Raw genomic sequence first — 25,957 nt, forward strand, 5'->3', positions numbered from 1 at the left:
CTGAAAAACTCTAACAAGGCAAACTTCAGGATGTGTTACAGCACTTAATAACATGTAGATTGATCATTACTGTTTGACATGAAACGAAAAACACATCTTGTAATTAGAAAAAAAAGTACCGCTTCAGTAATTTACTTATCGAACTCGAAAACTGCTTACTGGACCTAACTGCGGGAAACGATGACGAAATCACGTGATATCTGGCAGCTCCGTCAATGGTTGCGTACTGAACGTGCTGTCATAGCTTGAAATGCTAATATAGTCAGGGCTCTGAGAAAATCGCTTTGTTACTTTCGTCCCGCGTTACTTTCGCCCCGGTTCTCCCCTACTTAAGTAATTGAAGTAAAAGTAAAAAGTTTTTTTTTTTAAAAGCAAGCGGTTAGAACTTTGGGTTTGTGAACTTTATTGTGGCTTTCTTAAAGCATATTCAGGGTTCAAACTTCCCATATCTTCTTAATCTCACTCATCAAATCAAAATCACAGTCTTTTCCAGGACTTTTCAGGCACAATTCTCTTAAGTTCAAATAACAAACAGCATATTTTTAGAGCTGACATAAAAAAAAAAAAAAAAAACTGAAACAGAAATTTCACTTTTGTATGAACATAAGGTACAAATTAAAAATAAATAATAACCTATTTCTTTAAAAAAAAATAAAAATGACCTGATGGTAGGGAGAATATTTTGGTCATGTGGTATGAGCATTTGTAGGGCTTACTCCCCAGGTCACCATCTCACACACACACACACACAGCAACATAAGCCCAACATTATCCTATAACCACTGAGTTTTTAGTTAATTAACATAAAAGGAAATCTCAAGTTTGACAAAACGTATGATGCTTTTAAAGACGTGAATAGCCCTTAACACTTTCTTTCTAACCTGCCACTGATTAACGTAGCAGTTCTCAAAAAATATTTCTCAGTCTAACATTAGCCTACCTGAGGAAATATTCGGCCCGGCAGTTATGCTATACCAAAAACAGTTAAGCGTGTTTCAGTATTATGGACATGTCTTTGAGAGTTCTCTGTTGAATTAAATCAAAAGGTAGGTGCGCTCGTATAGATATCGGTGCTCGTGCTTCCATGGCGGTTTCAGTTGTGCTTCCTCCTCCTTTGGCATGGCAACAAACAAGCATTACACTGGAGCGCGCGCCGTGCGGAGCGTGCGTAAGCGTAATGCAATCTAGAAGCAGTGATTCGCCAAACCTCCCTTATTGCAGTCGCACACATTTCTTCTGATTTTATTTTGTAGTAACGAGTAACGAAGATGCTTAGTGGAAATATATCGGAGTAAAAGTATACATTTTATCTAGGAAATGTAGTGGAGTAAAAGTGAATGTTGACATACATTTAAATAGCGAAGTAAAGTACAGATACGTGAAATTTCTACTTAAGTACAGTAACAAAGTATTTGTACTCCGTTACATTACAACACTGCCCATATCCCACCTCAATAGCAGCAAAGATGTTTTGCAATACAACATGAACATAAGTACATTGTATCTAACATTTTTATTTATTATTTTTTTTACGTAAGAAACTAGTAGTTAAATACTTAAAGTATGGCCATATTATTTAAGAAGCAAAATTTAAAAAAAGCTTTCTATTTTTTACTGTGCCCTTAAAAACTTTCAGGGGCACAAGTACTCCGAAACAGAAATGTAAGTCTAGAGCTCTGTGATAAAGAATAGTGGTTAACTGTGATGCAATCGACAGTGAATGGTTGCAAAAAAGCACACAAAAAAAAAAAAAGAAAGAAAAAAAAGCCAGTGCACAAAAGGAGAGATAAAAGATGTAAATAAAAGGAGGGGGGGGGGGGGGGGGGGTAGATTGTGCCTTCATTTTTTCTCCCAATTCTTCTGCTCGAATACATCTATATTGTTAAGGGTTTTGTTAAGCCCAAGGCTGAAGACTAAAAAAACTTCACAACACACACACACACACACACACACACACACACACACACACACACACACACACACACACACACACACACACACACACACACACACACACACACACACACACTTGTACGTCTATCTTGTGAGGACATTCATTGACACTATGCAACTCATCACAACTAACTGCCTAACCCGAACCCTTACCCTTAACCTACCCTTAAAGGGTTAATTCACCCAAAAATGAGATTTCTGTCATTAATTACTCAACCTCATGTTGTTCCAAACCTGTAAGACCTTCGTCCATCTTCGGAAAACAAATTTAGATATTTCTGATGAAATCAGAAAGGTTTCTGAACCAGCCATAGGCTGCAATATCATTGCAACTTTCAAGTCCCAGAAAGGTAGTAAAGACATCGTTAAAATAGTCGATGTGACTCTAGTGGTTCAACCTTAATGTTATGAAGCGACGAGAATACTTTGTGTGCGTGAAAAACAAACAAAAATAACGACTTTATTCAACAATTTCTTCTCCTCCATGTCAGTCTGCTACACTGATCACATAGTAAACACCACAGACATATATCCATAGATGCCTCATTAGCGGCCGTTTCAATGGGCTGCTATACGTAAGCCGTCCACCATATTGTAGTGGTCAGTGAACATTCGAGAGCAAGCTGACTGATCGTCTGCAGCCGTATTTGGACGCATGTATGAATATGAAATAGACTTCAGCAGATGATTTTGCTAAACTAACACAGTACAACAAGACCGAAGGTGTCAGGTGACATTAAAAAGTTACCATAGAAAAGTAAAAACATTAAAAGTACCATAACAAATACATACAAATACAAAAATAGTTAATACATGTTAAAAAAACAAAACAACACATTCTCACCTGTAAAAGGTTATTATGGTAAATAAAAGGTTCACATTATGGTAAATTACCTGTTTATTTTATATAGTGATGAGCAAGGGGGCCCCCTGGTGGTTCGGGGGCCCTACGCAACTTGCATAGCTTGCGTATAGGGAGGATCGGTTCTGCCTAGGACATTCATTGCAGACACTGAATCTCTTTGCTTGGGGTAAATGGCTAAATATTATTAGTGATCTTGAGAATATTAAGTAGGCTACATATCAAATATTCATTCTTCATCATCCTGATATTATGTCACTTATGTATTGTTCTGGGTGTTCAGTTTTTTTAAGCTGAAAGAGGAGGATTAGCCACCCATGAAGGTGTAACACAATAAGCAACACAATAACGAATGGCCACCTTCACATGGCTGTGGCCCAGTTACACTGCTGTGCATAAATCATGTCACAATAGCTACACCATATCTGAGCATGTGTCTGAGTGACAGTGAGGATGAGAGAGAAAAAGACGTAAAGAAAAAAGGCAGAAAAGGCCTTTGATTTAGAACAATCCTGTCTAATGAAATGATAAGCACTCATTTGACAGCCTACAGTCAGAGCCTCATCAGTTTTTATTTAAAATTGTGCTTTGAACCATGTGCCATCCAATAAATGCTATGTATTAAATGTAGAAGGATGTGAAATGTAATACTTCAGCCACTTGTGCAATACAAAAGAGATGACACTATGTTTCAATCACAACATTTTCACTGGGAAACTAATTAGCAGCACTTAGCGAAATGAAAGTGGCAGGTAAGATAATCGCAAAGGAGCAACTCCCTCCCTCTGATGTTTTCTTTCTCTTCATTGATCCACAGGGATTTTTCTGCATGGCTAGCATACTAGCATACTAGTTTAATAGCTAAATTTCGCAAAACGTGGCCCAGTTCCAAAACCTATGAGCTGTCTTTTGAGACGCATACTTTTTAACCATATCATAACTAAAACAGAACCTCATTACTAACTATTTAGAATTCACTACATACAGTAGGCAGCAACTCTGACTCACAATCTTAAAAGAGTTGAGTGTTAGCATGTTGCTACTCTCCTTCATAAAGCAACTTAAGGTGGTTAGCTAGTATTCAATCCTGGTCTAGCTGGTTAAGCTAACCTGTTTTGGTGATTTTGGATGCTTGTTAGCTGGTTAGGCTTAGAGAACAATTTGCTGACTAGCTTCAGTTTTATCAGATTCAGTTTTATTCAAAACAGGTAAATGTAAATGCGGCAATGCTTGTTACATTGGTTGTTGTACGAGTCGTGGCAGTTCAGAAATGAAATGTCTGGTGAGTGGCGCTAAAAGGTTAATGCACTTTGCAATTTATTTAATTTAATTTATTTGTTGTTTATTTGAATAGGGACAGATACAAAATAAACATAGATTATTACATAAAGAACAATCCGATGCATCTATCACAGTGTTTATAGCCATGGCTAATTCGCAACACCTGTCCCTAGAAGGGCTTTTAACAGTCAAGATAATGAAGAAAAAAAAAAAAAAAAAAAAATGACAGTGAATACAATGAAATGTCCAGAAACCAGTTAGCACCAATAAAGATAAGTATAATAAATAAACACATTCACTCGAATTCACACAGATGCACACCTCACATACACCCAGCTACACATCTCATATGGCATGATCACACTGCTGCTGCTGTATGAACCAGGCTTTTGTTAGTTTTTTAAAGGTGGACAGTTTAGTTAAAGTATTTATATTTGTAGGAAGCCAGTTCCACAAATTGGCTCCTTTCACAGAAAAAACATTTTGGGCAAAATATGTTTTACAAAATGGAACTTTACAGTCTCCATATGTAGCCGCTCTTGTTGATCTGGAGGATTCCAGCCTGTTCACAAATTTACAAAGTGGCTCAGGTGCAAGTCCAGTCAAACATTTAAAAAACAACTTTATGTGTCTAAGATTAACAAAATTAACAAAATTTTAGATTTTATGTTTACTTAAAATGTAACAGTGATGGAATCGAATGGGCTTTTTATCTAAAATTTTTAAGGCACGGTTATAAAGCCTCTCAATAGGCTTTAGTTTGGCGAGTCTGAGACCAAACAGTGGTTTATTTAACTATAATTATTTAACACAATTGAAAATAATGTTCCACTTACACTAAAAAAATACCATAAAACTAACGGATTTTACTAAAAGTAAACAAGTACAAGTCTTTTAGCTCTTTTATCATGACTCGTGCTTCAAGGGACTTGTACCTAAACGCTTCGCATCACAAGTGCAAGGTGAGATAACAAACATGTTTACTGTCATTAAAGTCACATATGAAGCTGATTATGTGATGCAAACATCAAAATGTATAGTTTACAAATCATGCACTATGGTAAAAGAGTTTTGAGGTCATAACATAGTATTGTGCATTGAACCATTATTATTATTATTATAATATATATATATATATATATATATATATATATATATATATATATATATTTTTTTATTTTTTTTTGAGTTTTCCAAAAATGTAGGGAGAGGCATTTTTTTCCACTGAGCCTATGTTGTGTAACACTAGGTGCGTTTCCATTACAGATTTGCGAATTTTTTCTAAATGTCGACAAAAAACTATTGTGAAATGACGGCGTTTCCATTAACCGATGTTATGCGACTAAAACGTAATTTTTTCCTCTCGCGATAAGTCATTCCAAAAATCATGGCATTTCTTTGAGGTTTAGAATCCAGTATTCCTGTAATTCTTTTGTCTTTTATGAATTTAATAAAGAACTCTGTCTCGTATTCTGTCCAAGCATACCGCATCATCTACGTCAGGTGACCTGTAAATGCGCAAAAACTGTTTCCATTGCAGTTTTCACGAAATATTTCTTTTTCGAATTGCTTGAAAAATAAATATATAAATATATGCTTTGTTATACCATTTTATCTCCCGAGTCTTTCTGGTAGAACCTTAATCAGGTGCACAATGATGCCTTAAAATTCTCCCAAATTGGCCCTTGATATGTTCTCTAAAAACCCCTTGAGTTAAAAAATGAGGCTTTAACTAAATTATGCATGTTAGGAGAGCAAGAGAAGCTGAGAAATCAGGATAGGGAGGGAGATCTGAATCAGAGTGTCAAGTTATGTCTTCCATCATGGATGCTCATGTTTGAAGGCCAGGTGCGATTCGATAGCTCCCATTCCATTGCCTCAGGCTTGCCATTGGCACTCCATTCTACAGCCTCTGAAATTTCTTGTTACGACCTGCACATGGTGCTTATATCACACAGCACTCTGCAGGAGAACACATGCTACTGACCCAGTACATCAGTCTCTCTGTGTTATTTGCTCATTCTGAGAGGTTTAATGCTAGGTTTGCTCTAAATGTCTGTTAAATGTCAGGTGGGGAACAGGATGTGCTGTTCCTCAGAGCAATAGGAGCCACATTACTATTACAATAAAAAATAACAAGGGTCATTTTCTGGAGAACATATGAATTCAGTTTGTAATATTCAGATTATTTACAGTTCAAAGCCTTTAAAATGAATATGAACTTTTTTATTGTTAACTATTTCCTTCCCTTTTTAATTATTATAAAAATGAAAAATAAATATTATTTTTAAAAGCTTTGATATATATATATATATATATATATATATCAAAGCTTTTAAAAATATATAGTTTATTTTAAATTTTTATAATAATTAAAAAGGGAAGGAAATAGTTTACAATACAAATACATAGGAGGGTGTTTTATATATTTTTTTTTTACATTTTACTTAATTTTATTTGAAAAGGGAAGACATAAAACATTGTATATAAATAACAGCAATATTAACGAGATGCTTGCTTTAGGAAATACCACTAATGAAAATATGACGGAATATCTGATGAATATGTTATTAATATTAGTATTAATTTACACAATTCAAACCATAAAAAAAAGAATGTGTTGTTTATTTTTCTTATAATTAAAAAAAAAAGATGAAAAGTGTACACTACAAACGCAAACACATGACTTTCTTAGAGGCGTTTCTCCCTGCGACTGGAGGCTTCCAGTAAGATCTAAATAAATGGTTCTGAGGGTTGCTCACCACGCCATAGCCAGATAAAGGTCATTTGGCTCGTTAACTCTTTTTTCAGAGAAAAGGCCTTTGTGTCTTTGAGGTCTGATTTCAAAACAATGTGCAAAGCAGTGTGAAGCGAGGCTGAGCTTACACTTTTCTGACTTTAATCAGTTCAGCTTCTCTCTTCTGCTCATTTAGTTTAACAGGATCCTCTGCTAGTCTCCTGTACACTGTAAAAACTAAAGGAGCCTCAAATATCCTGTCGGATACTCAAGGAACTTCAAAATGTAATTTAAGTGCCTCAAAGCTCTTTCTCCTATAGTAGGGTTACTGGAGGAGCATTGACATTCTTTGAGGTTCTTGCTGGAACTTATGGGATCCTTTAAGCACTTTGTATTTAGTTCAGAGGTTCTGGAGTCACCTTTTCATTACCATGAGACCTCGAAGTGCTTTGAGGGAAAATAGAGGAACTTGAATGCGATAAAAGGGTTATTGGAAGATCTTTTAACATTTAAGTGGTTCCTGGAAGATCTCTTATGTTAAAGCCAGCATCTGGAGGAACCCAATGGTTCAGTGAGGCCAGAATAAGATTATTATAGGCTACTTAAGTTTGATTCAGTATACATGCCCAGGTGAAAAAGACGTAATATTAAAAATGTACTTGAGTGTGTTTTTAGTAGGCCTACAATACAAATATACTTTAATACATTTTTAATACATTTAACAGTAGCCTACGTCTTTTTCACCTAGGTAGCTTGCATTTATTTAGTATCTATAGGCCTATTTTATTGATTAATTTAAACCTTAAACAATAACACTAAATTATAATAATATTAATAATAAGAATTCATTAATTATTATTGAATAAATAATAGTAATAAATTAATAATTTTACCTACTTCTTCATAAATTATTATTTGAAGAAGAAGAACCAGGAGGAGAAAAGTTTTATTCTGTCACGAAACTGCTGCTATTCCTCTGCTGTCGTCGCTTCAGTGATGCTCGCGCTGCTCGCGCGCAACAAAGCTCAGCTGATCGACGTCATCGGATTTGAAGTAACGGCTCCTCTCATCAAAGCTTCCGCCGTTTGTTCGGCTCTCCGTTACAAGGTTTGTAAACTCACCAAATAAATATAAATACAGAGTCTACTCACTACACTATATATTCAAACACACACATATAAACTAAATTTATTATACATTACTACTTTTTTACAGTGTTTACCACTCGTTTATTGCACAGTATCTGGTATGAAGGTTTTATAGCCGCGATGCTACGTTGATCTAACGTAAGTTAACGTTAATGAACAAATGGAAATTATTGACTTATTGTCTTAGATTGATTTAGTCATTCAATTCAACATATTCTGTACAACTGTGTCTTCAAATTGCTGATATAGCCTAACTAATTTAACTGATTCCTGCTGTCGTCATTGGCGTATGTTATGAATAACAAAAGCCAGTTAATATAGTTTGGTCTGTTTTTGTTTAGCCTAACTTTACTTACTACAGGTGCCCTCATTCTCTCAAATACCATTTTAAATCCATTTACTGGTCAATAAATATTATGTTGTGAATAATCAGCTTTGTTCTTTTGTTTCCCCAGAACAACATTTCTAAAATAATCTGAACATTTCAGAGGCAACATTGAATTACAGTAAGTTACCTATACACCACATGCAAGTACTTTATTACTATGAACTTTCTCTGTGTGAAATTGTATTGTTTGACTGTGTACTTTTTTAATCAGTTATTCTCTGAAAATCTTCCCTCATGCTCTCAAATCTCATTCATGTTACTCAGAAAAAATAATATCACAGGTTTGGAGCCAATAATGCTATGCATTTTTTATAGGCTATACCTTAATCATATGCATTTGAATATAAGACATTTGAACCCTGAATTATAACTTCAAGTTTAGTCTTTTTCGAAAAGAAAAAAAAGGAAAAAGCTATTATATGGCTTCATAAGACTTACAACACAACCCATAACACATGAGTTGTGAACTCATTGATTATTTTTAGGATCTTTTCTGGGACATTTTTGGAGCTTAACCATTTTTACATAAATTGTTGCATTGAACTGAACTAGACAAGTGTACATAAGAATAGTTTCATGAATGAATTACACAATTTTTTTATGCTTGTGTTTCATGCAGTGATATTGAATGGTGACAGGGGTTGCATTATGCCTGAGATCTGCTTTCGGGTTCCACAGACAGAAAGTCAAACAGGTTTGGAACGTCACAAGGCTGAGGAAATTATTTAAATTTCCCAACTATCACTTTAATAACCTTACTAACAGTAAATGTTGTACTTTGCAGGGATCTCGGTAAGCTGAAATACAAGTTTGATCAAGAATAAAAATCCTCCTGTAGACCTGAAAATCACTGAAGTGCCTGTACCATCCACCAGAAAAGAGGAAAAACAAACAGGAAAATTAAGCTGATGCACCTTTTCACTTTTCTAACTCGCTAAGTACCTCACGTGTCCCTTGTGAAGATTTTATAATTGATTGCATTTTATGTTGCAGCGAGTAAAGGTGCATCACATTTGTGAATTTTGTGAAATTACACAGGCAAAAATGTCCATTGACCGTTGTCAGCAGTGTAGCGATGTAATGTATGAAGCACCACACAAAACTGATCGAGTTAATTCACCAGTGAACATTCACAGAACAACAGATAATTTTACTGCACCTTAACTCTGTTAAAATGGAAAATGTTTTCTGCTTGTTGTGACATAAGGAATTCTGTTTCCGGGTCGAAACCTCTACTTCTACTTCCTCTATCTTGTTTCTAGATATTGAGAATACTCAACAACCATTTATGGGAACTGTTGATTCAAGTCACACATTTAAGCTTTTCAAAAGCCATAGTGTACATAACAGTCTCCAGTCTAACAGCATCCCAGACTTAAACATTTTATGATTCAAAATAGCTGAATAACTAACCATCTGAGATTCGGAATAGAGATAAAGGTTAGGATCATAATTTTCAGGAATATTACAGCACAATGTTTATTATTATTTATTATTATTATTAATTAGCACTGTTTGTTGTTTGTTTTTGGCATCTGATAAAGCTTTTGAACTTGAAACAGTGACGTCAGACTTAACAAGCGGACTGAAACATGTTTTAAAATTAAGTGAAGATGGACATTTTTAATTAGTCAAAATTGTAATTTTTTACATTGATTTATTACTTGGAACATGTTTTTTCCATGCATTTTGATGAGATGTCTTTTCTTGTGTAGCTTATTGTATACACATGGTTGATTATTCATGTTACTTATGTATTATACTATTTTTTGTGTGTGTGTGTGTGTGTGTATTCATTGATATTAATCTATTACTAGCTTTTTTTTCCAAGTGCATGGAAGTGTATTAAAATGGATCTAAAATATGTAATAAACAATTCTTATTTTGTATTTGGTTCAGTTTGTTTATTATAATAGAAGTTAATGGTGGTAACCACAGTAACAACATGAAATTAATTTAATACAAATAAAATAAAATTGAAATTTGGTTCCTGGAGGCACCCACAGTGGTTCCACACAGTGCCTTATATAAAAGTTCCTCAGGAAACCTGTGTGGTTCCTCAGAGAACCGCCCCTTTTTAAAGGGTGCCTAGAGGATCTACAGACGGTTCCGCCGGTGTGGCAAAGTGAAGAACCCCAAAAGGTTCCTCCAGGCACCTTTTATTTTTACAGTGTACCAGAGGCGTTTAGAGGGGATGATAACATTTAATACACCGACATTGGGCTTTGTTCCACATTTATGTTGTTAAACATGGTCACAATGTGCATTGTGCACAATATGCTTTACAGAGGGATTCAACAGTCTGAGAATTAAAGCTGAAATTAAACAAATTTGGATTATTATTATTTTTTTATTAAATAAAGAAAAGCTATTATGTAAAATGAATAAATTTTTTTTAGGATTCTGCATGCTGACTGAACATGAGATCATGTGTTCCACATTATATTGAAGGCCACATTATATATATTCAACAATATTGTTCTGACTGCACTGACACTTGCATGAGAACTGAACTGAGGTGGACGATGACATCATTGATGATCTTTACTGTACGCTCACACCGCCGCTGGCAAGAGCGGCAAAATTCGCTCTCGCCGCCCTGCCAACGATGCCGGAGAAAGATTTCTAGGACGCTCTGATGCTCTGACGTAGATCGAAGTGGACCAATGTTTACATGATTGCGTTCTCTGGAATCCTCTCAGGCGGAGGACTTCTACATTCTGACTGGTTGCCGCCGAACCGCGTCATAGCTTATTACCATAAAGTTGACCTGACTTCAACTCTCCTCGCCGCTCTCACCGTCCAAGACGTGACGCGCCGCCCTCGCCGGAGCTCGCCGTCGGCTTTCCTTGAAAATGAATGACTTCCAGCCACTTTGACGCTCTCGCCGGCGGCGGTGTGAACGCACAGTAACAACACACTGAATTAAGTCAAGTCATGTCAAGTCACCTGAATTTATTTAGCGCTTTTAACAATATAGATTGTTTCAAAGCAGTTTTACAGTCATAATGGGAAATTAAAGTAACAGAGATTGTTTTGGCTTTACAGCAGATCTAGAATAAAGTTATTGTCCAGCTAAAACTTAACACCAAACTGACTTCATCTGAACAACAGCAGAAATCCATAATTTTCCATTACTGTAAAGCTGCTTTGAAACAATCTGTATTGTATAAAGCGCTATATAAATAAAGGTGGCTTGACTTGACATGATGCCACATGATGCCACACTGTCAATTTCAATTTTCAATTTCAACTTCTCTTTCAAATTCTCATGCTGATAATTTACACTACCGTTTTGAAGTTTGTGGTCAGTATACACACAGACAGAAACACACACACACACACACACACACACACACACACACACACACACACACACACACACACACACACACACACACACACAGTACATATTTAATTATAAAAGAATGCAAAATATAACCATTTTCACTCGTGGTCTCAGACCGAAGTATACATACTGTACATGTTCACACACACATCCATATATTTGGTTGCGATACATTATTATGTGACTGTGCTCATATGCTGGAGTGATATTGGTATAAATTAAGTGGAGTTGGAGCTGTTATTAGCACAGGTGGTATTGATCGGCTGTAAGTGAACACAATGGCCTGGTCTCAGTGCGGTCGTGAGCTGTTTACTGTGTCAGCGGCGGAGACGGTGCTGTGACCTCCAAGATCACAGACTGAAGCTGAATGGTGGACACAATATCCTCTATTCTACAATAAATGCAACAGCAAGCGCAAATGAACTATAGCTTAAAGTTGAAATGTGTAATTTCTGTGTTACTAGTGGTTACATTAAACTTACCAAGAACAATCCCAAAGCGCAGCCTGGGCTTGCTCAAGGGCTCATGGCTCAGTCCTTGTGGGGTTTGAACCAGCAACCTTCTGGTTACTAGCCCTGAGCCTTAACTACTTCTTCACCACATCACTATATTTTTATGATGTTTTACATCATTTCCCTAATGCAATAGTGTGCATCTAATCTTTGGACCAAGAGGGTGAATTTCATAAATACTTCACTGTAAGAAAAGTGCATAAAATATGGCACAATGTACTGTGTTAATGTGAAAAAACAACTTTCTGTATTGAATTTACACAGATGTTTTACCCATATTTTGAAGTACGCATTAGATTGTGTTGTGTTTTATGATTAAAGGAAATTTTCATAAACTTAATGGTAATGTCCTGGCAGAAAAAAAATACCAGTCCTTTTTTTAAACAGCATAAAAATGTCCCCTCCAAATCCTTATATCGAATATATAGCATAAAAATTCTGCCTTTTAATCCTCATTAATATCTTTGGGGGTTTTCATGATAAACGTTCATTACTGTAACTCGTCCAGATTTGTATTTTTCTCAGTACTTTCCATTATTCTCAAATGTGATTCTCTAATGTAATATACTAAATATACTATAATGAAATGTAATTTATTTAGCATCAGACAATACAACAAATAGTACAATCATGTATAGATTTTTCTTTCTTTCTTTCTTTCTTTCTTTCTTTCTTTCTTTCTTTCTTTCTTTCTTTTTCTTTCTTTCTTTCTTTCTTTCTTTCACAATACAATCACCAATATTTTTGCCCCCCCCCCCCCCCCCCCCCCCCCCCCCCTGTTCATTGTTCATTGTTCATTGTTCATGTGTTCAACTGCTAAAAGTACATTTTTAGATCTACTTATAGGGCTCATTACTGATCCACCCTCTGTAAGACATGAAGAGGCCAACAGTAAACAGGGCATGAATCATGGTTTTCTTTCAGACAGTCACCATGGATACCAGACCCAAGCACCTGTAGTTCACCCAGGCAGATGTTGGGGGCAGGACCGGGAGGAACGGCATCAAGCCATCAAGAACATGCAGATCAGAGACCATGCACCGCTATTGAAAAGTTGATCTGCTCCCTGTGTTCTTTGGATTCAGTGGGACTCAGCGCCCTTCAACTTGTCTTTTCACCTACGACCCTCCATTTGCTGCCTCTTTTATGTTTTTTGCATGCAAATGTCAGATGTTTCTCTTGCCTTCAAATCAGAGAGAAGAAGGAGGGGTGGGCAGTGGTGAATGATGACAGCGAGCCTGGAAGCTGGGGTCACATTTTCCTAGAAAAGTGGAATGATGGGTAATTGCACATGCAGTAATAATTCCTTTAAGCACCTGCCCTCTTCTGACTCTCTCTCACGCTCTCAGTAATGGCACTTTCCATGTTGGAAATGCATTATAAATGGGGCTGAAAATAGGGGCTGACTGCAATTTTTGCAACAGTGGGGCACGCTTTGCCCTTCAGAATCAAAAGACCGGTGTGCTTCATCGATGTGTACTTCTAGCTATGTTTAACACAGTATTCACAACCAAGAAATGCATGCATATTCTCTTCATTTGCCTTTAATTTTTTTAGCTGGGCGATTATTTTACTGTATAATTATTTTTATTTAGGATGTCAAATTGTTTTTCATGCTTGATTTTGAGAGTGAAACAACTCACGGTGAAACTGCAAGGCTATCTAATTGAAGAAAATTATTATAATAGACTGGGTAAATGGACCGTAGTAGTTTGTTGGTCAGTGCCTCAGTGGAGCAAGTTTTGGAAGTAACAACTGCATTTAAATCTACAAATGAAATCCCTACATTTTTGTTCTATGCGTTTATAAAATGGCCATAGTGATCACCATATAGCAGTGTTTTGGAGTGGCTGTAAAAAAGCAGTTTACATTTACCAGCAGTTTAAATGGTTTGATGGGACATAAAAACACAATCGTAACCATGCCATTTTAGCTAGTTTTTGAACTCTTGTATTGTGACTCGTCTTTCAAAGGGTTCGTACTCGAGCTCTCCGCATCACAAGTGCAATTCTGTACCAGCTGAGCTACTGAGCAAGCTTAGTATGTCATTAAAACCGAACATATGGAGCTGGTTAAGTGATGCAAACTCCTATGGTAAAAAAGTGTTTGAGGTCATAACATAATTGTGCAAGGAGCTGCGTGAAAACAAGTCTTTATTAATTCATAATCTGCCCCTTTAATCATAATTGTGTGCAAAAACGATTAAGTGTGCAAAAACGATTAAAAGTGCATGCTGTTTTACTGCCATAGTGTTCATTTCTGTTGGTACGTATTTTGCGTTTTGTAAAAATGTTGCCACTGGTACGTTTTTCCAATGAGTCTGTGTTGGAAAGTATACATATTAACATTAGGGATCCACAATATACAGTATCTGCACAATATGAGTGACTGGCTGATATCTGAGATTTTTATTTTATTTTATGTGATTAAGATTATCACATAAATTAAGATTATATGTGACCCTGGACCACACAACCAGTCACATGGGTAAATTTTCTGAAATTGAGATTTATACATCACCTGAAAGCTGAATAAATGAGCTTTCCATTGATGTATGGTTCGTTAGGACAATATTTGGCCGAGATACAACTATTTGAAAATCTGGAATCTGAGGATGCAAAAAAATCGAAACATTGAGAAAATCGCCATTGAAATTCTCCATTTATGTTCACGACTGTGCTGCATTCACTCACAAAAATATTTTTTTCATATATTTACGGTGGGAAATTTACTAAATATCTTCATGGAACATGATCTTTACTTAATATCCTTTTTGGAATAAAAAAAAAAAAAAAAAAGATAATTTTGACCCATACAATGTATTGTTAGCTTTTGCCACAAATATAGCCGTGCGACTTGTGACTGGTTTTGTGCTCCAGGGTCACATATTGGATATTTAACGCTGTAAAGTCTGACATGAAATAATAGCCATTAATCTTTCTTTCTTTCTCTCTCTCTCTCTGTACGCATGTGTGAATGGTGCGAGCGAGTGGAGTGTGTGAGCAATTTGTGCCCGCTGTGGCTTCCTTTTCAAACTTTTCTTTTATATGTTGTTTGAGTTTATTGATTTTTGTCAGATAGTACAATGTTTATTAGAGTTAAGGGCGTTAAACGCCTGTGTTTTCAAACACCATGGTGGCAGGTGGTGGTTTAGATTCCCTTACACGTCAACATGGTGTAACGTAGTGTCGCGGGGAGTGTAGAGGAATGCAGTTTAGATGTTGCCGATGTGGTTGGACATACATGTGTTTTGGCTGCCTCAAGAATGAACAATGCAATTGTATTGTTCTTAGGTACGTTGGAAAAGGCACATGAGGTGGTTGAAAAAGGCAGTAAATCGTGGGGTTTGTTTACACCTGTACACTGTAAAAACTAAAGGAGCCTCAAATATCCTGTCGGATACTCAAGGAACTTCAAAATGTAATTTAAGTGCCTCAAAGCTCTTTCTCCTATAGTAGGGTTACTGGAGGAGCATTGACATTCTTTGAGGTTCTTGCTGGAACTTATGGGATCCTTTAAGCACTTTGTATTTAGTTCAGAGGTTCTGGAGTCACCTTTTCATTACCATGAGACCTCGAAGTGCTTTGGGGGAAAATAGAGGAACTTGAATGCGATAAAAGGGTTATTGGAAGATCTTTTAACATTTAAGTGGTTCCTGGAAGATCTCTTATGTTAAAGCCAGCATCTGGAGGAACCCAATGGTTCTGTGAGGCCAGAATGAGAATATTATTATCCTATTATTATTATTATAGGCTACTTAAGTTTGATTCAGTATAGCCTACATACCCAGGTGAAAAAAGACGTACTATTAAAAATGTACTTGAGTGTGTTTTTAGTAGGCCTACAATACAAATATAGCCTACTTTATTGCATTTTTAATACATTTAACAGTAGCCTACGTCTTTTTCACCTGGGTAGCTTACATTTATTTAGTATCTATAGGCCTATTTTGTTGATTAATTTAAACCTTAAACAACAACACTAAATTATAATAATATTAATAAGAAGAATTCATTAATTATTATTGAATAAATAATAGTAATAAAATAATAATTTTTACCTACTTCATAAATTATTATTTGAAGAAGAAGAACTAGGAGGAGAAAAGTTTTATTCTGTCACGAAACTGCTGTTATTCCTCTGCTGTCGTCGCTTCAGTGATCCTCGCGCTGCTCGCGCGCAACAAAGCTCAGCTGATCGACGTCATCGGGTAACGGCTCCGTCCTCTCATCAAAGCTTCCGCCGTTTGATCGGCTCTCCGTTACAAGGTTTGTAAACTCGCCAAATAAATATAAATACAGAGTCTACTCACTATATAATATATTCAAACACACATATATATATAAACTAAATTGATTATACATTACTACTTTTTTACAGTGTTTACCACTCGTTTATTGCACAGTATCTGGTATGAAGGTTTTAGCCGCGATGCTAACTACGTTGATCTAACGTAAGTTAATGAACAAATGGAAATTATTGACTTATTGTCTTAGATTGATTTAGTCATTCAATTCAACATATTCTGTAAAACTGTGTCTTCAAATTGCTGATATAGCCTAACTAATTTAGCTGATTCCTGCTGTCGTCATTGGCGTTTGTTATGAATAACAAAAGCCGGTTAATATAGTTTGGTCTGTTTTTGTTTAGCCTAACTTTACTTACTACAGGTGCTCTCATTCTCTCAAATACCATTTTAAAGCCATTTACTGGTCAATAAATATTATGTTGTGAATAATCAGCTTTGTTCTTTTGTTTCCCCAGAACAACCAGTACATTTCTAAAATAATCTGAACATTTCAGAGGCAACATTGAATTACAGTAAGTTACCTATACACCACATGCAAGTACCTTATTACTATGAACTTTCTCTGTGTGAAATTGTATTGTTTGTGTACTTTTTTAATAAGTTATTCTCTGAAAATCTTCCCTCATGCTCTCAAATCTCATTCATGTTGCTCAGAAAAATAATATCACAGGTTTGGAGCTAATAATGCTATGCATTTTTTATAGGCTATACCTTAATCATATGCATTTGAATATAAGACATTTTGAACCCTGAATTATAACTTAAAGTTTAGTCTTTTTCGACAAAAAAAGGAAAAAGCTATTATATGGCTTCATAAGACTTACAACACAACCCATAACACATGAGTTGTGAACTCATTGACTATTTTTAGGATCTTTTCTGGGACATTTTTGGAGCTTAACTATTTTTTACATAAATTGTTGCATTGAATTGAACTAGACAAGTGTACATAAGAATAGTTTGAATGAATTACAAAAAAAATGTATGCTTGTGTTTCATGCAGTGATATTGAATGGTGACGGGTTGCATTATGCCTGAGATCTGCTTTCGGGTTTGGAACGTCACAAGGCTGAGGAAATTATTTAATAACCTTACTAACAGTAAATTTTGTACTTTGCAGGGATCTCGGTAAGCTGAAATACAAGTTTGATCAAGAATAAAAATCCTCCTGTAGACCTGAAAATCACTGAAGTGCCTGGACCATCCACCAGAAAAGAGGAAAAGCAAACAGAAAATGAAGCTGATGCACCTTTTCACTTTTCGAACTCGTTAAGTACCTCACGTGTCCCTTGTGAAGATTTCTATAATTGATTGCATTTTATGTTGCAGCGAGTAAAGGTGCATCACATTTGTGAATTTCGTGAAATTACACAGGCAAAAAGACAAAATTGCTGATCGTGTGGATTCTTATTGAAATGACTGAATTCACCAGTGAACATTCACAGAACAACAGATCATTTTACTGCACCTTAACTCTGTTAAAATGGAAAATGTTTTCTGCTTGTTGTGACATAAGGAATACTGTTTCCGGGTCGAAGCCTCTACTTCTACTTCCTCTATCTTGTTTCTAGATATTGAGAATACTCAACAACCATTTATGGGAACTGTTGATTCAAGTCACACATTTAAGCTTTTCAAAAGCCATAGTGTACATTACAGTCTCCAGTCTCACGGCATCCCAGACTTCAACATTTTATGATTCAAAATAGCTGAATAACTAAACCATCTGAGATTTTGGAATAGAGATAAAGGTTAGGATCCTAATTTTCAGGAATATTACAGCACAATGAGTGTATATTAGCACTGTTTGTTGTTTGTTTTGGGCATCTGATAGAGCTTTTGGACTTGGAAACAGTGACGTCAGACTTAAAAAGCGGACTGAAACACATGTTTTAAAATTAAGTGAAGATGGACATTTTTAATTAGTCAAAATTGTAATTTTTTACATTGATTTATTACATGGAACATGTGTTTTCCATGCATTTTGTTGAGATGTCTTTTCTTGTGTAGCCTATTGTATACACATGGTTGATTATTCATGTTACTTATGTATTATACCATTTTTTGTGTGTGTGTGTATTCATTGATATTTATCTATTACTAGCTTTTTTTTTCAAGTGCATGGAAGTGTATGTATTAAAATGGATCTAAAATATGTAATAAACAATTCTTATTTTGTATTTGGTTCAGTTTGTTTATTATAATAGAAGTTAATGGTGTTAACCATAGTAACAACATGAAATTAATTTAATACAAATAAAATAAAATTGAAATTTGGTTCCTGGAGGCACCCACAGTGGTTCCACACAGTGCCTTATATAAGAGTTCCTCAGGAAACCTGTGTGGTTCCTCAGAGAACCGCACCTTTTTAAAGGGTGCCTAGAGGATCTACAGACGGTTCCGCCGGTGTGGCAAAGTGAAGAACCCCAAAAGGTTCCTCCAGGCACCTTTTATTTTTACAGTGTACTTTCCCTTTCTACACCAGCTATAAAGGTTACATTGTCTAATGTTCCACCTCTTATTAAAGATTAAATGTATAGCTTTGGTAAACTTGTTTCATTTAAGTTAATGAAACATGTTTTTTTTCTTTCTTTTTTTCATTTCTGATGTTTACATACATGATTTAAAAAAAAACGGGAACTTGATTTGAACTTGAAATTCAGAATAGATGATTTTGATTATACAGTCTTTGTGTCGACTGACTTTGAAGTGTTTTGGATGTGAATACGTAACTGGTGTTGTCTGCGTTGTGTTTTGTTGTGGAATAAATAGAAGGACATCAATTGATGGGTCGACTCTTCATTTACTCTGATCTTTTTACGTTTTACATTTTACGTTTCTATAAAATAAATGTTATATTCAATGCAAATAGCATGTGCTATAAGTTCAGTGATGGAATAGAAAACTAATCAACCTTAAAGTGAAAACATGAAAATAATAAAAACATGAAAAAATAATGTTATTAATAATATTGAAAAGAAAAGTACAAAAATTATTTTTAAAGCAAAGAGGATGAGCAATGACATGAAATTAAGATTAATACTGCAGTCAGAAAATCAAAGGGGAAGATGCACACATATAAAGACAGGCACATCAGGTATACGTTTGGACATTTTTGTGTAACTCTACATATGAAACGTGAATAATACTTTCCATACCTGTAACAGAAAGACAGCAAAGCTGTTAATTCGGACGATGCTAATGAAATAACTCAAACTGATGCAGGCTTAATGGTAGAGTTAACTACTGAAACAAGAAATGAACAAACTGCCACAGAAGAACATGATGATGAGCCGTTAGAACCTGTTAGACTTGCGTCTATTGTGGATGAGAACGAGTCAGATGCTTGACGTTGATTCTGAAAATACACTTATTTTCTGGATTATTGATGGAGGTAGATTAAAGCATATTTAAAGCACCCCTAAAGAGGAAGAAGAGTAAGAAATGCATTGCAACTAATCAAGAAAGGAAAATGAGAACAGGCCAGCGAAAATGATCAGGTGCATTTTGATTGTGACATTACCAGTCAACTCAGAAGCACAGTTAAATAGTTTCGGCCAGCTTGCACACCATTCTCCTGTGGCCACATATGATACCCAGCAGCCTGAAAAGAAGCATGCATATTTCCCCATGCACCCTCTCCACATCTTGACAGACGGAGCCTGACATGGCACCGGTGCGCCACCGCTGATAAGGTATACTCTCTCAATCAGCTGTTGAGAGATCGAATTTGAGTTTTAAATTATTACTGACTGCAGCATCTGCCGATGCAAATGTGACGGCCGCAGTGATTATCTTCTAGGTTTTGAGATCGTCAATGGTGTGGGTTGAGGGCGAGGGAGGGGTGCGAACGGACCCCCCCAGATGCTCGTTGGCTGACAAGCGAGGGGATTTGCACGCAGCACTGATCCCCAGCTATGAGGGCTTAGTGTCAGAGCTGTGCTTACAAGGACAGGAGAAAGAGAGGAGAGAGAGATCCGTGCTAGAATAGGGAAGTATCCTCACAGATCTTCTTTGCTCAAATTTATGATTTTTTATTATAGCGCTTAATCCATCAAGGATATTTCTGTCAGTTTGTTAAGCTCATGATGAATCAGTTCTGGTCAGTGGATGATATGCTAATGATAGCGGGAAATGGGGGGGGAAAAGTTACAAACATTGTTGTCTCAAAAAAAAAAAAAAAAAAAAAAAAAATCACAATCTCATGACTTTCTTTTTCCCCATGGAATACAAATTCTATGGAATATTATGTACCGTAAAAACAAATTTGTTCAGTTTACTTAATTCAATTGTGCAAACTTGTTGCCTTCATTTAATTAAGTAAGCATAACTTAATGACATCAAGTTCTTCTTACTTAATCCATTTAAGTTGTGTCAACTTAATTCTATCTGTGATCTGAGGAAGAGTGCATTGCAGCATGAATCAATTAATTACTTTATTTTACTATTTTTGGCTTTTGTAATGGTCTAATTAATTGAATTAATGAAAAAAAAATTGTAACCATTGTTGTGGTTTGCATGTTGAGTCTTGAAGTCTGTGTGTGACTCAAGCAAAATTGCAAGATATTGTCACAAATATAGAGGGATTAGTTACACTTTATTTTAAGGTGTCATTGTTACAGTGCAATTATATATATAAGTACTGAGTAATATTAATTAACTACTTAAGTACTTACAATAGGGTTAGGGTAGGATTAGGGTTTGGTCGAGGGTTAGTTGCATGTAATTATGCATAATTTACTGTTATTAATATGGTAAGTACATGTAACATATGTAACAAGGACACTTAAAATAAAGTGTTACCGAGGGATTATATCAATCCAATTAAAAGTTTATGCCATAAGTGTTAGCAATGAAATGTTAAGATATCATTATTATACATGAAATAAAGTTATGTTATGTAAATCATTAATACATTCATTCAAAACATGGACATAGTTTAAGTATATATATATATATATATATATATATATATATATATATATATATATATATATATATATATATATATATATATACTTAAATTGTATTATTATTGTTGTCGTTATTAATACACTAGATTGCATACACTACATAATTATTCTGTGCTGACAATATTTATCATATATGTTTCTTTAGTGGCACTGACTTCATAAGAGAGCCCCCCCCCCCACCCCCCCCACCCCCCACCCCACCACACACACTTTAACACACAAGCGAGAACCTCTAAACAGTAATTAGAGGGAAAAGGCCTCATGAAAGCAGAAATAAAGATGGCCCATGGGTAAATTTCCTGTCTTTGATAGAGCCATGGACGGATATTAGCAAGGCACCATAAGTAAAGCCAAATCCTCCTGAAAGCAATTGCTTTTCAAATACTACTGCAGGAAATGCATCTGCTGCTTATCAAATAACAACTTTACATTTAAATCCGTTATACATAAAATTATCCTTAAATAAAAGGAATCCATCATTACACCAGTATGAATCTAGAACATGTCATGTATTGTGTGTCAATTCAATAGACAGTCATTTGATGAAAAAAAAAAAAAGTATACAATGTGATGCAAAAGTATTACTACCATGCAGAGTTACATGGTGTATTCATCTGAAATATTGCCTTTAGATAATATTGTTTTTAAGGAATGAATAGAGTCATTATTAAACTATTTTTAGTTAGTCAATTCTTTAAAAATTAAGTCCACCATACACCATTAAATTATTATTATTATTATTTATTTTTTTACATTTGTTCAAAAGTCAATACACCATCAATCCTTCTTCCAAAACATGATGGTTTTTGCATACATGCGTCACTCGCCCATTTGTTTCTCGGCATATTCATTAATAGGGAAAAGTTTCTCTGGCTGCTTTGACGTGTGTATGGTGTGTGGCATAGGTTTGTTGTCACAATGAGTGAGAAAGGTTGACATTGAGCAGCTAAATCTCAGACTTCCGGGGATCACGCTTTTAAAAAAGAAAAAGAAAATGCCGAACATGAGTTTCCTTGAAAAAAGAACGCAGAGCTCGTAAAAAAAACCAGAATCAACATTGGCTTGGCTTTTCAGAGATGATGACGAGAACCGAAGGATTGGAAACGTTGTAAAGCCAATGCGGAAATGGTGTTTTTATTACTCAACGGGTGAGTAAGGTATTTTATTGAACAGATAAATTGCCATGTAGCTATCTAAAAGAGTTCATTTTTAAGCATTATCTGTTTTGAAGGGTCATGTTGTTCTGGTTGTTGTAGCACTGTGCTGGAATTTATTTGTATGGAAGTACCTTGTCTAATGGGTGTAGCTACAGTAACATCTTCAGCTATAGTCAGCTTGAGATCTAAACTTGTTATATATATTGAGCCTAGTAGTAAATGTTCTATGAGGTGTAGGATAACCATATTCATTCACATAGTTACACAGAGCAGAAACACAAACACAACATATTGTTAACCTGTTTTCCATGATACCTTTTAATTTAACATTAAACAGTTAACTCATTACAAAAACACTGCCTTCTCTCGTTTGCTTTAAGTCTTCAGACTTCCATTAAATACTGGAATTAAGTTAAGGCAAAATAGTCTCTAAAGACTATAAAGAAAGAAATTCAAGCTAATAACGAAGCCTCTATTGCAGGGGTCCCCAACTAAATTGGCAAGAGGTCCACTAACCCGATCAGCCCAGTAAACGAGGGTCCGGACATGCAAAAACACCCGGCAATAATTCAGTTTTCTTTCCTTTTATTAAATTGTAACCATGTCAACAAATTGACAATTAAACCTTTGACAATAAAATCTTTATCTTTAAATGTATTCAACTGATTTTGTTGAAATTCATTCAAGTATGTTATTTCATTTTAGTGCAAATATTCAAATGTCAAACCTTTCACCATCAATAACAGCAACAGGAAGCATACAAATAAATACTGAAAGTCACAATCTTAATATATTAGGTGCAAATGATTTACCTTCATAACCACTCAAAAAAAAATAATACATTCAGTGTTGTGAACAGCTGCTATTGCACATAAACTTGCAAACATTGTATTTCAAAAGTGCAAAAAGGGAACAAATAATGCACCTCATAATGCATTATATAAAAAAATTGTTAAACAATACTTTTATTAGTGCAACAAAAAATAAAGTAAACATTTTTGTAAACAAGCAAGTTTGTAAACTTAGCTCAGTGTGAGAAATTTGCATTGGCACTGGCAGCCAATCTCTTAAATCTGGGTAGGAATGGAGTCAAAGCAATTCTCAGACATGCATGCACATGGTTATTGGTCAGTTGTGAGCGGTACTTATCCTTAATGATGTTTAGCATAGAGAAGGCTGACTCACAGCTATATGTAGAGCCAAACATTGTTAATGTGTACACTGCCACTTTGTTAAGTACAGAAAACTTTGCCTTTGGCACAGTCTGCAGCCAAAATGTGACAGGGTCAGAGGATTCACATTGCTCTAACACTACATCAGCCTGTAAATCTAATAGCTCCATTTGAAGGGCCTGTGCATTAGCCCATTTGTACATATGTACTGCCTCCTTTGTGAAAGAAATAACATTCTTAACAAAAAATGGACTCCTAACAAAGAGCATCAGCTGATCTCCCAATGTAAAGCCATCAAAGCGAGCCTTAAAGTTTTCAATCAACTTTTGGATAAAGTCAGAATGAGCAGTGAGATTGCTCTCCTGTATCTCCTTCATTGAAGGAAAATGTGTACAGTCCTGCTCAAGATCCATTTTCAGAATGTCCAGTTTCCTCTGAAAAGACTGTACTGCAGCCACCAAGTCACACACAGAATCGTCTTTCCCTTGAAGCTTCAGATTGAGGTCATTTAAATGCCCTGTGATGTCAACCAGAAAGGCCAGTGTGTCCATGTTACTTTCCTCTTCTAAAAAGTGCAAAAACACCTGAACCTTGTGACTCCTTTGTTGTGCAAGGAAATCTTTAATTTCATTTCTTATCTTCCAAAAGCGAGACAGCACTTTTCCTTTACTCAACCATCTGACATTGGAGTGCAAGAGCAGGTCATTGGCAGGAGCATCTACTTCTGCTAAGAACTCCCTGAGCAGACGATTCTGGTGAGCTGATGAAGCCCTGAGAAAGATAACTTTGGTGATGGTGTTCATAACTTCTGCGTGGTGCTCTGAAAGTGTGGAGCAGAGAACAGACATGTGGATAATGCAGTGATATGACAAGAGCTCTGGGTTGTCCTCTTTCAGTCGACTGACTGCACCCTTTTCTCTTCCCATCATAGACGGTGCCCCGTCAGTGGTGATGGAGACAACATTTTTTACATCGATTCTCCTCTGTGTCAGCATTTCCTTTATGGCCAAATATATGTCCTCTCCCCTGGTATGAGTTTTTAAAGCTGTGACGCCTAAAATGTCCTCTACAAATGTTTTAGTCTCCTCATGATAGAATCGGACATACACCAAGAGCTGAGCGTTGTCACTCACGTCAGTTGATTCATCAGCAGCTAACGCAATGCACGGGGCACTTTCGATGGCGCTGTCAAGCTGGGACTGCACATCTTCCGACAGTAGCTCAGCTCTTGTTGTTGTGGATGATAAAGGAATCTGACAAACCTTTTGTTTTAGCTACTGTCCTTCTTTACCCTCGAACAGCGTGTCTGCCAACGCCTCCATACATTCTTTCACCATTCCGGAGTCAGTAAAAGGCTTTTTATGTTTGCCCAAAATCCACTGTACTCGAAGTGAGCACTCGCAGGCTCGTTGCTGTGCTGTTAAGGACTGTGTTATCACCCGTGTTGCACGCTCCTACTGTCCTTTCAGTTCACCAATTTTCCTTGTCCTCGCGGGTGATCCTGGCGGGTAATTTTCATTGAAAGTTTTGTGTCTTGTCTCGAAATGCCGCTTGATGTTTCCACTTTTAACAACAGCAACAGACTCCGAACAAATAAGACACACAGGCCTCGTAGAGCTCGATGATGGCAAAATGAACGCGTACGCTTCAGTCCACTCATCTCGAAAGATACGGTTTTCAGAGTCCACTTTTCTCATTTTTGACAAAGCCATAATAATCCATTCACAAATCTCATAGAAATGTGTGTACAAGCCAAAGTTTGTGATCTCTCCGGACCCCGGCTCTTGCAAAGGACCTGACACAGACATAGCTGCCCTTGCGCACGCCTGTTCAAAAAAAAAAAAAATGTATTCCAAAACTTAACAAAAATCTTTAGAGGTCCGGATAAAATGGTCTTGGGGTCCAGACCTGGACCCCAGTCCGCCAGTTGGGGACCCCTGCTCTATTGGCTACTTCTCCCTAGAACCAGGACAAAGGACTAATTAGAGTACACCACATGTGTCAGGGATGAACGAGACAGATGCAATTGCCAATGCAGTAAGGTGAATTTATTAGACAAACACTAGTGTGAACCGCAGGCAAAGCCAGTTAAACTCTGGTCCAGAGAGTTGTGGGT

At 36.1% G+C, this 25,957-nt stretch overlaps 1 long non-coding RNA gene across 1 annotated transcript; it reads left to right on the forward strand.

Moving 5' to 3' along the window:
* Positions 1–7,513: 7,513 nt before the first annotated feature.
* On the forward strand, positions 7,514–9,832 carry LOC309514104. Its single transcript, XR_014211606.1, has 4 exons — positions 7,514–7,940; positions 8,437–8,487; positions 8,989–9,063; positions 9,154–9,832. It is a non-coding gene; the product is annotated as an uncharacterized lncRNA (long non-coding RNA).
* Positions 9,833–25,957: the final 16,125 nt, after the last annotated feature.

The sequence above is a fragment of the Leuciscus leuciscus genome (assembly GCF_965113295.1).
Source record: "Leuciscus leuciscus genome assembly, chromosome: 14".
Classification (NCBI taxonomy): Eukaryota; Metazoa; Chordata; class Actinopteri; order Cypriniformes; family Leuciscidae; genus Leuciscus; species Leuciscus leuciscus.